The sequence below is a fragment of the Sus scrofa genome, chromosome 9 (assembly GCF_054392235.1).
Source record: "Sus scrofa isolate SSC_HxYL_T2T_F1_AM1 chromosome 9, Sscrofa_HxYL_maternal_Yorkshire_Landrace_v2.0, whole genome shotgun sequence".
NCBI lineage: Eukaryota > Metazoa > Chordata > Mammalia > Artiodactyla > Suidae > Sus > Sus scrofa.
The window spans coordinates 133,616,592-133,631,174 of NC_139391.1; the positions used below are offsets into that span (position 1 = coordinate 133,616,592).

The 14,583-nt window shown below is 37.0% G+C and overlaps 1 protein-coding gene across 6 annotated transcripts in view; it reads right to left on the minus strand.

Annotated features, from left to right (window-relative positions):
* The window catches only part of KCNK2 (potassium two pore domain channel subfamily K member 2), a 458,301-nt gene that overhangs the window by 423,310 nt on the left and 20,408 nt on the right, over nt 1–14,583 (minus strand). The gene's annotated exons all lie outside the window — the stretch shown is intronic.

Sequence of the window (14,583 nt, forward strand, 5' to 3'; positions counted from 1 at the left end):
GAGAGAGAATTTTTTCTACTGCACATATATTTTTCAGCTCCAAGAAAGCCTACTAACAGAACATACTGGTACATGTTATCTATATAATAATAAATTCAAACATATTCTGGCAATAATCTCTGACTTTCTAAGAGTCAGCATGAAGTACATTTATTGCTATGCTGGATAATATGTTCACACTCTTGGCACTTGGCATTTATTGCTTTATTGGAAATGGATGTTATCTGAGAATTTTATAGGTTTTTTTTCACTTTTGATTTTGCAATTCGCAGCATGAAACCATAATTTAAACATTTTAGACTATAACATATAAAGCAGCAATTTAGTAATGAAAATATGTTAGTATGAAAGCACAAAGACGTTAATTAAATAACTAAGTGAAGAAAATGGAACACAAGTTTTTCAATAAACTTGGATTAAAACTAGAAAATGATGTATATTTCATATGAATAAAGACATTGTGACGGTCCTTAATGAAGTTCACAAATATTCCAACCTTCTCCTCCTTCTGGATACCCAGTAGGTGTATTAGATTTGCTGCAGTAAAATACCACAAACTGAGAAGCTTAAAACAACAGAAATGTATTGTCTCACAGTTCCGCAGGCTGGAAGTCTAAAACCAAGGTGTCCACCAGGTTTGCTCCTTCTGAGAGCTGTGAGGAGAACCTGTCCCAGGCCTCTCTCCTAGCTTCTGCTAACCTCAGCTACATCTTGGCTTATAGACAATGTTCTCACGGGATAGTCACATCATCTTCCCTCTATGTACATCTGTTTCTGTCCAAATTTCTCCTTCTTAAAGGAGACCAGTCATATTGGATTACAGTCCACCGTAACGACCTAATTTTAACCTGATTCCCTTTGTAAAAACCCTACTTCCTATGAAGGTCACATTCACAGGGACTGGGGGTTAGGACTTCCACACCTTTTAGGGGGTGAAATTCACCTCATAACACAAGGACCACACTCTCCTGCCTATTCTGAAGTTAGGCCCAATTACGTGATTTATCATGACCAACGAAATGTGAGCAGAACTGCTGGGTATCTTTTCAGCACATGATCCTGCACATCCTCTTCTGACCTCGGCCACCATCAAAGGATGTGTTCAGATGGATTCTCTACCAGCCTGAGGCCCTGAGGCACTAGGAGGTGCCAACCCTCTTAGACTTTACGAAAAAGAAATAAATTTCCCCTGTGTCAAGTTATTGAGATGTTAGAGTTGTTTGTCACTGCACCATAACCACACCTGTTCAGACATAAAAATCAGAACCTAAAAGTGGAATGCTACCATAATAAAACCTAAACTAGGTGGTCCTGGCTTAGTGGTCAATTGGCAGACAGCAAGAAAACTTCTAGCAGAGGCTGAGAATGTGGCAATCTGTGTTAGAATAGGGGCAAAACTCTTGGGAAAAAAATGACACCTGTGGAAACTTGGGAAGCAGATCACACATCTACTGAACTTTAAGCTCTAGAGGAAGTCATGATGAAGCAAACTGTACCAGTGCTGTTGCTGCCCTTGGCAAGGTTTACAAGAGGGAGGTAAGCTCACAAACTACGTGCCCCAGTTTGAAGACAAGAAAGAAGGGTAATAGAGTCCATGAATTTAGAGCTTTGTGGGGTGGAAAGAGGCAGCTGCCTCTTAACCCCAAACAGCAAAAAGTAAAATTTAGAAATGCCATTGAGCAACAAACTCAGTCTTTTTTTTTTTTTTTTAAGTTTTCCTTTTTTTTTTTTTTTTTGTCTTTTTGCTATTTCCTTGGGCCGCTCCCACGGCATATGGAGGTTCCCAGGCTAGGGGTCCAATCGGAGCTGTAGCCACCAGCCTAAGCCAGAGCCACAGCAACTCGGGATCTGAGCCGCGTCTGCAACCTACACCACAGCTCACGGCAACGCTGGATCGTTAACCCACTGAGCAACGGCGGGGACCGAACCCGCAACCTCATGGTTCCTAGTCGGATTCGTTAACCACTGCGCCACGGCGGGAACTCCCAAACTCAGTCTTGATCCTACCTGTCAAGTCAAGAGGTCATACCCCTGCTAAAACCTCTGACCGGATTAGAGTTTCCAAGAGCAATGGCCAAATAAAGAGTTTCAACGGGACTGTTTTGCTTTTAAAAAGAGGGAGAAAACATGAAAAATTAGGCAGAGCCCACTGCTGACCCTCTTTGGACATGTAGCTCTAAAAGAAAGAAATTTTTGCAGATTAGTAACTTCGTCAAGAGTAAAAAGCAAGGGGAGTAGAAAGCAAATATATATACATATATATAGACAGAGAGAGAGAGAGGTATAAAAAATAAGACATCTAGAAATAAATTGTGATATGGTTATTGATATATGAAAATGATTGGCATCAAAAGCATGGAAAGCTGAGTTGCCCAAGAAGACCTAAACCTGTCCTGACTGATTCAGAAATGAAGGGAACACAAAAGAGAATGAAAAATAGTTGCTGTGGTGGGGAGTTAAATGAGAGGTGATATTAGAGTTTTATTTCCTTTCACAATGTTTTATAGTTGTTTTAACAATATCTTTATAAAAACTAACAAATAATATTCAAAAATTCAAACTCTGGTGGTGACTTTGTTCTTTCTTAAGTAAATAACATTCTCCCAAGCAGTATCAACCCAAGGTCAGGGGTATGAGAAGTGACTTGGCATCACAAGAATCTCAGCAGGAATCAAAGGAATTTGGCTCTGCTGCAAATTTCCAGAGATTCCCCAGGAAAGTGAGTACAAATTATATTCAGGCAAAGGAAACTCTATTGGGTAAAATTTGGATAGGGTGGATTCATGTCTGCATTTTTTGTTTGTTAATATTTGTTACTGGAGGAACATGTCATTTATTGTACTCTTTTAGAGTTCAGTTGAGCATTTTTGTGCAAAAATAAGCACTGTAATAAATGATGTATAAGGACTTCTGTTTCTATTTTAACACACGTTCATTAAAATCCTTATCTGATTCAAATTTGCAGTTATAGGCTTGTACGCCCAAAAGAGTATAAAAATTGGCTCCTGTTTAAGTCTTATTATGTTTTTATCTATGATAAACAAGTTCATCTGATCTTTCCCAAGATCAGATGCTTCAATGCAACAAAAAGAAAGAAAAAGAGAGAGAGAGAAAGAAAGAAAGGAAGGAAGGAGGGAAGGAAGGAAGGATGAAAGAAAGAGAGATAAACAGAGAAAGAAAGAGAGAAAGGGTATAGAGAGCAGAAGGGGAACTTTGATCACAAGGACTATCAGATTCAAGGTAAGGTCTCAGTGGAATTGCTTGGTCTTGATTTTGATTTAGAAAGTCGGAGACCAATTCTAACCCAGCCAAATCTAACCCCTTTGATCCAGGGAAATCTTCCTTGGTCTGGAAAAGAGATTTTATAATAATGAATCCATTGGGAAATCAAACTTCAACAAATTGGCAACATTTTCTGAAGAGTCATTATTTTACGTCTCTGCAGTTTACATATCAATCTGCAAACTCAGATTGGATATTCATATGTGGAATACATTTTTAGAATATCTTCCTTGCCTCAGAGAGTTATCTATAAAGACGAAGCTAATTCTTCTCATGTTCCACCTTCAACACACATGTGGGTACGGCAGGCACACACACCATGCCTTACTGTCACCAGTTCTATAATTATAGCCAGATCCAAACAGACTCTGAGGGGCCAACAAAGAAGTCAAATCCAAGAACAAAGAATTATACACCGAGAACAACTCAAAACGTGGCTTGCAAAACTCTAGGGAATATGTACAAGAATGTATTTTTGAGATATTTGGCCAAGGAAGAAAAGAATGTAGTTTTATGTTGGGGCTAAATTTATCAAAACACACTTAAGAGATATTCTGGATTTGATGTCCTTGCCTCAATAGCTGGCAGTAATTCGAAAAGTGTGCTCGACTGGTTCACAGAAATCTTTTTTCCAGTTTTACTGAGAAATAATTGAACTACATCACTGTATAAGTTTAAGGCATACAGCATGATAGTTTGATTTACATATTTTGTGAAATGATTACCGCAATAGGTTCAGCTAACATCCATCTTCTCATATAGATACAATAAAGACAAAAGGAAAAAAATTCTCCATGTGATGAGAACTCTTGGGATTTACTCTTTTAACAACTTCTTATCCATCATACAGCAGTGTTGGCTATAGTCATCATATGGCATATTATATCCCTAATACTTATTTATGACTGGAAATTTATATCTTTTGACCTCCTTCCTCTAATCCCCTCTCCTCTCACCCTTTGCCTCTGGCAACCATAAGTCTAACCATGAGTTTGGTTTTGCTTTGCTTCTTTTTTTATTTTTTTATATTGATTGATTGATTGATTTTTTTTTTTTTTTTTGGCTTTTTAGGGCCACACCTGCACATATAGAAGTTCCCAGGCTAGGGATTAAATCATAGCTGTAGCTGCCAGCCTACACCTTAGCCACAGCAACGCCAGATCTGAGTCAAGTCTGTGACCTACACTGCCTCTCAAGGCAACACTGGATCCTTAACCCACTGAGTGAGGCCAGGGGTCAAACATGCATCCTCATGGATACTAGTCAGATGTGTTTCTGCTGAGCCATGATGGGAACTGCTATTTTTTTTTAATTCCATATAACTAAGATCACACAGTATTTTTTTCCTTCTCTGACTTATTTCACTTAGCATAATGCCTTCAAGGTCCATTCATGTTGTCAAAAAATGGTAGGATTTCCTTGGCTTAATGGCTGAATAATATTCCATTGTATATACTTACTACAACTTCTTGATCCATTCATCCACTGATGGACACTTAGGTTGTTTCCATACTTTTGGCTAATGTAAATAATGCTGCTATGAATTTGGAGGTGTGGCTATCTTTTCAAATTAGTGTTTTCATTTCCTTTGGAACTGGTGCATAACATGGTACTTCGACTTTTGATCCCAGGGGTCACACAGTGGCTGTATCTGTTTACAATCCCACCAACAACGCAGATGTCTCACATCCTTGCCAACATTTGTTGCCCCTTGCTTTTGATGATGGGCCTTCTAACAGACATGAAGTACTATTTCATTGTGGTTTCAATTTGCATGTCCCTAATAACTAGTGACACCGAGCATCTTTTCATGTACCTCAACTTTTGCGTATCTTCTTTTTAGAAACGTTCATCCTGGTGCTTTGCTCGTGTTTAAAATTGGATTATTTGGGATTTTTGCTATTGAGTTGTATGGGTTCCTTATACATCTTGCATATTAACCCCCTTATCATATGTATGGTTTGCAAATATTTCTTCCCATTCCATAGATTTTTTTCACTTTGTTGATGATTTCTTTTTCTGTGTGGTAACTTTTTAGTTTCATCTGGTCCCACTTGCTGATTTTTTATTTTGGCTCATGCTTTAGGAGTTGTATCTGAAAATTATTTCCAAGATCTACATCAAGAAGCTTTATTCTTATGTCTTCTTCTTGGAGTTTCATGGTTTTAGACCGTATAGTTAAGTCTTCGATCCATTTTGAGCTAATTTTTGTGACTGGTGAAATCTATCAGTCCAGTTTTCTTTTACATGTGAAATCCACTTATCCCAGCACTGCGTTTACTGACGAAACTGTCTTTTCTCCATTGAGTATCCCTGGCTCCTTTATCAAATTCTACTTGGCCATATATGGGTTTATTTCTTGGCTCTTCATTCTGTTCCAGTGGTCCTTTTGCCTGTTTTATGCCAGTACCATATTGTTTTGATGACTATAACTTTATAGTATAGCTTGAAATCATGAGTATGATGCCTCCCTCTTTATTCTTCTTCCCCAGGATTTCTTTAGCTATTTGGGGTTTTTGTGGTTCCATATAAATTTTAAGAGCACCTTTTCTACTTTAGTTTTTTTTTTTTTAAGAGCCATTAGAATCTTAATAGGGACTGCATTGAACCCATAAATGGCCTTTGGTAGTATTAACATTTTAATATTATCAATTGTTCCAATCCAGGAGCACGGGATACCGTCCATTTTATGTGTATCTTCTTTGATTTCTATCATCAGTGTCTTATAGTTTTCAGAGCAGAAAGCTTTCTTCTCCTGAGTTGAATTTATTCCTAAATTCCATATTGCTTTTGCTGCTATTATAAATGAAATTGATTCCTTTACTTCTTTTTCAGAAGGTTCATTGTTAGTGTATAAAAATGCTACTGGCTTAGACATGTTAATTTTTTTACCCTGCAACTTTACTGAATCAATTGATGAGACCTGTTTTTTGTTGAGTCTTAGGATTTCTCTCTATACAAAATCACGCTTTTTTATTTTTTTAATTTTTTATTATAAAATAAATTAATAAATAAGAAAAAATAAAATACAATAAAATCATATTGTCTACAAATAGAGACAATTTTACTTCTCCCTTTCCAATTCTGATATCTTTTATTTCTTTTTCTTGCCTAACTAATCTAACTAGGATTACTAGTACTGTGTTGAATAGGAGTGGGGAGAGTGAATACCCTTGTCTGTTCCTGACCTTAGAGTAAAACCTTTCAAACTTTCACTCTTGAGTATGACAGTATCTGCTGGCCTACTACATATGGTCTTTTCATGTCAAGGTATGTTCCTTCTATGCTTAATTTATTAATGGTTTTTGCCACAAATGGATGTTGAATTTTGTCAAATGATTCTTCTATTTCTATTCAGATGATCCTATGATTTTTCTTTTTTTTTTTTTTTTTTTTTTTTTTTTTACACACAGCATATCGAAATTCCCAGGCTAGGAGTCTAATTGGAGCTACAGAAGCCAGCCTACACAACAGCCACAGCAATGCAGGTTCCAAGACACATCACATCTGTGACCTACACCACAGCTCATAGCAGTGCCAGATCCTTAACCCACTGAGCAGGGCCAGGGATGGAACTCATGTCCTCATGGATCCTAGTCAGGTTTGTTACTGCTGAGCCACAACAGGAACTCCATTCCTATGATTTCTGTCTTTTATTCTATTAATGTGATGTGTCATATTGATTGTGTATGTTGAACCACTTTTTCATCCCAAGAAGAAATTCAATTTGATCACGGTTGAATAATCAGTTTTTTAAAATTTTTTATAACTGTTGATTTACAATGCTGTGTCAATTTCTGCTAAACAGCAACTGACCCAGTCATACATACAGATACATTCTTTTTCTCCATCCATATGAACCATGTTATCTTCCATCATATTCTATCACAAGATGAATGACCATTTTAATGTGCTATTCAATTCAGTTTTCTAGGATTTTATTGAGAATTTTTGCATTTATATTCACTGGGGATATTGGCCTGCAGTTTTCTTTTCTAGTGTTTTTTCTGGCTTAGGTGTCAGGATAATGCTGGCCTTGTAAAATAAGTTTAGAAGTATTCTTCACTCTGATTTTTTAGAAGAGTTTGAGAATTACTTGTGTTAAGTTGTCTTTAAATGCTTGGTAAAATTCACTAGTGAGGCTATCTGGTCCTGGATTTTCTTCATTGGGAGATTTTTGATTACTGATTCAATCTCCTTACTAGTAATTGGTCTACGAAGATTTTCCATTTTTTTCCTGATTCAGTCTTGGTAAGTTGTATATTTTTTAGAATTTTTCTATTTCTTCTAGATTTTCCAGTTCATTGGCCTATAGTTATTCAAAGCAGCCTCTTAAAATCTTTTGAATTTCTATGGTTTCAGTTGTAGTGTCTCCTTTTTCATTTATCATTTTTTTGAGTTGGGTCCTTATCTTTTCCTTGATTAATCTATTCAAGGGAGTGTCAATTTTGTTTATCTTTTCAAGGTACCAACTCTTAGTTTGGTTCATACCTTTTATTGTTTTCTGTTTCATTTATTTCTTCGCCAATTTTTATTTCCTTTCTTCTGCTAACTTTGGGCTCAGTTTGTTCTTCTTTTTCTAGTTCTTTAAGGCATGGCATTAGGTTGTTTAGTAAGGCTTTTCTTAATGTAGGTGTTTATTGCTATGAACTTCCCTCTTATAACTACTTTTGCTGCATCACACAAATTCTGCTGTGTTGTGTTTCCGCTGCCATTTGGCTCAAGAAACTTTTTTTATCTCTCCTTTAATTTTACTTTTGATCCAGTGGTTGTTCATGAGAGTGTTGTTTAATTTCTATGTGTTTGTTAATTTTATAGTTATTCTTTTGTTATTGATTTCTAGTTTCATGCCATTGCAGTCAGAGAAGATACTTGGAATGACTTCAATCTTCTTGAATTTAAGACCTGTTTTATGGCCTAACATTTGGTCTATCCTAGAAAATGCTCCATGTGCCCTTGAAAAGAATACAAAATCTGCTGTTGTTAGAATGTATTGTTTAAATTTGATGTTTCCTTATTGATTCTCTGCATGATCTACCCATTGTTGAGGGTGGAGTGTTAAAGGCCCCATCTATCATTGTATCACTGTTTAATTCCACATTTTAGTGCTGTCAGGTTTTGCTCCATATATTCAGGTGATCCAATATTGGGTATATGAATATTTACAATTGTTAATACCTTCTTAATGTATTGACCCCCCCCTTACCATTATATGATGACCTTTTTTGTCTCTTTTTACCATTTTCAGTTTAAAGAATATTTTGTCTGGTAAGTACATCTACCCCTGCTTTTTGGTTGCTGTTACTATTTGCCTGAAATCTTTTTCCACCCCTTCATTATCAGTCTTTGTGTACCTCAAAGGCTAAAGTGAGTCTTGTGCAGGCAGCATATTGTTGGATCTTGTTTTTTATCCATTCAGTCATTCCATGTCTTTTAAGTGGAGAATTTATGTTTAAAGTAATTATTGATAAGGACTTACTACTGCCATTTTTAAATGATTTTTTTCCATTATACTACTGCCATTTTTTCAGTTTTCTAGTTGTTTGTAGCTCTGTTGTTCCCTCTTTTCTATACTACTTTTTTTGTATATTTTGATGTCTTCTGATATCAGTATGCTCTGACTTCTTCATTGTGTTCTTTTGTGCAATTACTACAAGAGTTTATACAGGGTGTTAAATGTAGAACTGCTAAAGTCAATGACCACAAGGTGCTTACTGATAATCAGATGACAGTGGGTTTTGTTCTCATTGATAACTACATAGTTAACCAGTCCTAATCTGTATTAAACACAGTGAAATCTATGCTCTCCCCCTCTTTGTGGACATAAGGAGTAGGAAAAGGGAAGCCAAGAAGAGGCAGGTTGCATTTAAATACAGCTTTGCTCATAAAAGCAAAGCCAAGTGGATTTTCCTTATCAATATACATTTTCTTGCAACTCCAATATTAAATAAAAAAAAAAGGTTTCTTCAAACCTTGTCCCCTTTCACACACTGAGAGAAGGCCCTCTTTAGAAGCTCATGACCTGCTATTAAGCCCAGTTTAGATTAAATAATTTACAGGAAAATATGAGTGACCATGGGATCTGAGATGTATATATAATCTGGGTGGCATAAATTCTGGCATATCCGTTTTCAAGTGCAAAATATACTTAAGGATATGGGCTCCACTACACACTAAAGACACAAAGAAGTTGGCTGAACAGGTTGCTTATACCTCTCAACCTGACTACTTCTGCTGCTCTGCCATATTTTTTCAACTCTCATGGTAAGAGTATACCAAACAACACTTCTGAATGAAAAATAAACCCATTTTAAGTAAAGGAATAAGGAATAAGCTGATGTCCATAGAATCCATTTGTATGATCATATTTCCCAACACCTATATGCACCAGACATTAGACAGTCTATTAGAGACTTGGTTACAGTGCCAAAAAGGTCCCAACATTGGCAAAGCTGGAGTAGTGCTGTACAAGATGTAGTAATTGCTCTGAAACAGAAGCAAATCTGTGGTACCTAACAATGGTTCCACTGTTGGAAGCTAACAGCTTCAGACATCTCCTGACAATGGGTTAAAGTGCGGGACATGATGTTATGGTCCTGGTGATCATTTCTGACTAGGAAAAAGAATAAATTGGCATCTATTTCCTGGAAGATGGGAAAGAGAATGACTGGAAGCCAGATCATCTTTTGTGGAATCCCCCTAGCATATTCATGTCTAGAGGAAGAATTAATTAATGAACCTACACTGCCAGGTACTGTAATCACATGTAGAATACAGAATTAAAAAACAGGCAAAACTGGGATCATCCTAACCCCCAAACACCTTAGGCAAGGGATCATCAAAATGCTTATGAAGGAAACATGTCATAAATTCTAAATACAGCCTCTCGATCAGTAGCACAAACTTTTCCCTCTCTTTTCCCTTTCTCCCATTACTGTAAATAAAATTTTATTGGTGGCGGGCAACTTCAAAAAAATTAATTCAGAGTTGAAAAAATATCAGGATGGGATAAAGACACACCAAGAAGATAAGGTAAGACAGGCATCTTTCTTTTCTATTTTATTATTATTATAGTTGATTTACAATGTTTCATCAAGTTCTGTCGCACAACAAAAAGACCATTTACCTGTGCTGTACAGTAGGATCCCATTACCAATCCACGCCAAATATAATAGTTTGCATCCCCTAAATTCCCAAAATGCCCATCCATCCTACTCCCTCCTCTTCCTCCCCCCACCCCTCCAAGGAACCCCAAGTCTGCTCTTCTTGGCCATGATCTGTTTCTATTTTTTGTTTGTTTGTTATTTTTAGATTGGATCATCTGTTCCATATTTTAGGTTCCAAATAAGTGATATCATATGGTACTTGCCTTTTTCTTTCTGGTTTACTTCACTTAGTATGAGAGTCTCTAGTTCTATCCATGTTGCTACAAATGGTGGTAGTTGAAGACAGGCATCTTTCATAAATATTGAACCAGGTGGAAAATATGATGAGGTTTTAGATGATATCCCATTGAAGAGGGAGTGAGCAGCTTCTTGGTTGTTTGGAAAACATGACATATTTTTCTTTTTCAGTGGAAGTATAGGGAAAGAATGCATGTCTTGAGCAGTCAGAGTGGTAGAATCCAGTGAACACTGACTTTTTTTTTTTCTTTTAGACCTCCCAGCTACCAAACCCTTTTTCATTGTGTGTAGGACTGGGGAAGTACAGTATCCAGCTTCCCATCCTGGAAGCCAAAACAGAGGAGCCCATCTCTTCCAGCCCCTGGAACTGGGAAATAACAACTCAGACCATTGGATTCTCCTTCCCAGGTGTGCGAAACTTCAGTGAAATAAACATGCAGAAATGCTTCAGAAAATATACACAACAGCAAAATCAACAGGCTGATGGCACATTCACCAACAAGAGCCCTTAGCTAGACTCTGACCAGGCTATTCATGTAGGTTCACCTTGACAATGGTTCTAGCTCCCTTTCCTTCTCTGGATTCTATTTTCTGCGCTTGTTTCTCTAGCCATCCCATCCCTTTCCAGTACACTGTCTTTTAGCTGAGGTTAGGCAGAGATGTTTCTATTGCTCACAAGTAGGATCCTGAATGGACACACACTGCTACCCACCTTGTTTATGTCCCTCCAGTCAGTCTACTGGATTATAGCTAGACCTTTCATTCTTGTCTCTCTCTATTCTAAGCAATCCAAGACCATGTAAACCAGAGCATGTGAAGTCTGATGAAATTTAATCATGCCCTTTCACTGCTCGAAATCTTAATAAACATCTCCCATCATTCCTTACCTCTACCAACCACCTCTCCCATTCACCTGCTGACTCACGTGATATCTACTTATTACGGATGAACTTTCTGGCATTATACTCCTACCTCTCTCTGTTTTTATGGAACATTATGATTTTCTATTCTCCAAACACACACTATGTTTTTATGGTACTGTACCTTTGCTCATCCTGTGCTCTCCTCTTAAAAGTGTCAACATCTATACCTGTCAAAAGCCTATCCATTGGCTAAGGCACATCTCAAATGCCACCTCCTACATAATGGCTTTCAAATCTACCCCCTCCAAAATATAATCTCTCTTTCTTTTGAATTTTCTAGAGTACTTCATGTTTCTTCTCTTGCATCAGTCATAGTATTACGTATTATAGTTATTTGTGGACATTTCTTCTCATTTTACAATAGAAATAATTTAAATATATTTTTTGTGGGTCCTAAGACACCTGGTAGGTACCCCCAAATGACTCAGTGAGATTGTTGAATGAATTCAGCACATTATCCATCAACCTCTAACCCATGTGATGATACATGTTCTGTGAGAAGAAAAGTTCAATCACCTGTGTTCAATCTGGCAAAATGAAAAGCAACTATAACACAAAGGCAACTATAACTGCCTTCTAACGTGGCTTTTTGGAGTAGAGTGGGTGGAAAACTGGGACTTGGGGATAAAAGTCAGCCAGTTTTGTACTTCCCAGATTCTAAAACAGCGAGGACTCTTCAAATGATTTGGATGCCAAGAAGGTAAACCACAATGGTAGAAGTGGACATGGGCAATGGAGATAGTGTCTCACTGAGGGAAAGTGGCCAGAGACACGTTTGCCCAGTTATAACAATAGCCTGTCTATGCCCAATGTTGTAAGACCCCAAATGTAGCAAGTGTCATGTGTCATCTGAATGTTCCTTTTCTTTCTTTCTGCTCAATTTTATAATGTACTATGGTAGGCTGGTACATTATGTTTGTAGTTTTTCACTTTGCATTTCCCAGAAAAGACACATGAGCCAGTTGTTAAATGGACTCATTACTTATTTCCTTGGAATCTGAAATGAATTTTTTGATTAAACTTTTTTGACTTATTTATAACACGTCACACTAAAATATTTTTCCTAGATAATAAGACTTTAGTGAATTTTAAAGTATGGGCTTTGTAAGAGATTTTAAATATACAAAGCAATTAATTTTTTTTCAAAGCAATTAAATTTTTAATAAATTTGGAGTTCCCGTCGTGGCTCAGTGGTTAACGAATCTGACTAGGAACCATGAGGTTGTGGGTCCAATCCCTGGCCTTGCTCAGTGGGTTAAGGATCCAGCGTTGCCATGAGCTGTGGTGTAGGTTACAGACGTGGCTTGATCCCGCGTTGCTGTGGCTCTGGCTTAGGCTGGCGGCTATAGCTCCAATTGGACCCCTAGCCTGGGAACCTCCATATGCCATGGGAGTGGCCCAAGAAATGGCAAAAGACAAAAAAAAAATTTAATAAATTAAATCCTTTCTGTGTAATGTGTAGACATTCTAGTCATTATTAAAAACTAATTATTCTATTTGTCAGTAGTATGTTAAAGCACTTTTGTTCTTTACTCTTCCTGGCTTTCATTAATAATACTGGAATAATAATAATAGTATCCTATAGTTTTTATTATGCTATACGCCCTCGCCTCTTCATATTTCATAGTAAATACAATAAGATAGAAAAAAAATCACACCCTCAAATCCACCGACATTAAACTACCGTAATGCATTCATGCCTGACTAGAAAACACTGGTTGTTACCACCCTTCAAAGCCAAAAGAAATTAATAAATACCACATTGCAGACACTGAAAATGAAGGAAAGCTAAATTCATTTTGCACCAAATTCTCTCAGCTTCCCAAAAGGCACCCAAACCTTCAAGATTCTGTCTTAAATTTCTGTCAGTATCAGATCATATATCATACTACTCCCTAAGTAATAAAATTCAATGACAGAGCACAGGCTTTGATGTTAGTAAAAAGCTTTTGGAAAGTTGCTCGTGCAGGCGGCTGGTCTGTGGCCTTATTCTGACAAACATGTCAGACAGACATGTCTCGTGTACTTCTCTCTCAAAACAGTCTGTAGTTCCTTAATGGCTCTGGAGTGTTAGTTAATTAATAGTCTTAATTTATAGTATGTTCCATTCAAGAAATGGCAAAGTCTTTTCCTCTCATAAATTATTTTTGGGAGGATACATTCTTGCAATATTTCCATAGACTATCTTGACAATGTATCAAGCCTTGAAGTACATTTGAAAGCCTTAAAAAAACTGCAGACCATTTTTAAAAATTTTTTATTATAGTTGATTTACAATGTTCTGTCAATTTGTCATATAGCAGAGTGACCCAGTTATACATATATATACATTCTTTTTCTCATATTATCTTCTATCACGTTCTATCATAGGTAATTGGATGTAGCTCCTTGTGCTATACAGCAGAACCTCATTGCTTATTCATTCTAAATGTAATAATGTGCATCTACCAACCCCAAACTCCCAGTCCATCCCACTCCCTCCCCCTCCCCATTTTACCCCAAAATACTTCTAGAAAGTTATTCTAAGAAAAAGTTACCCTGAAAGATGGCATCATATATGTACATAATAATGTTAGATGCAATATTGTTTACAATACTAAAAATTAGAAAGAACCTAAATGTCTAGAAATAGAAGACGGGATAAGAAAGCTATGGTACATTTTGTTATATAGTGGTTACCAAGCATCCATGAAATGCCATGTTCTAGAAAAATATTTGTTAAGGTGGAAAAAAGTCACAATGTATTGCCAAATAAAAAAAAAAATAACATCACTCAAATATTATTTTGTTTAAATACGTAGCAAGAAGAGGAGTGGACTGATTACAACGCCACCACACTTCAGCTTGCAATCCCCCACACCCTTCCAAGGTCTGGCGTGTCCTCTTTCAAGCAGAAAGGGGCAGCTTCAGCCACTGCTCGAGACTGGAGGTCATCTTCTAAATCCCAGGGGTCATCTGGGGGTTGCTGAGCCTGC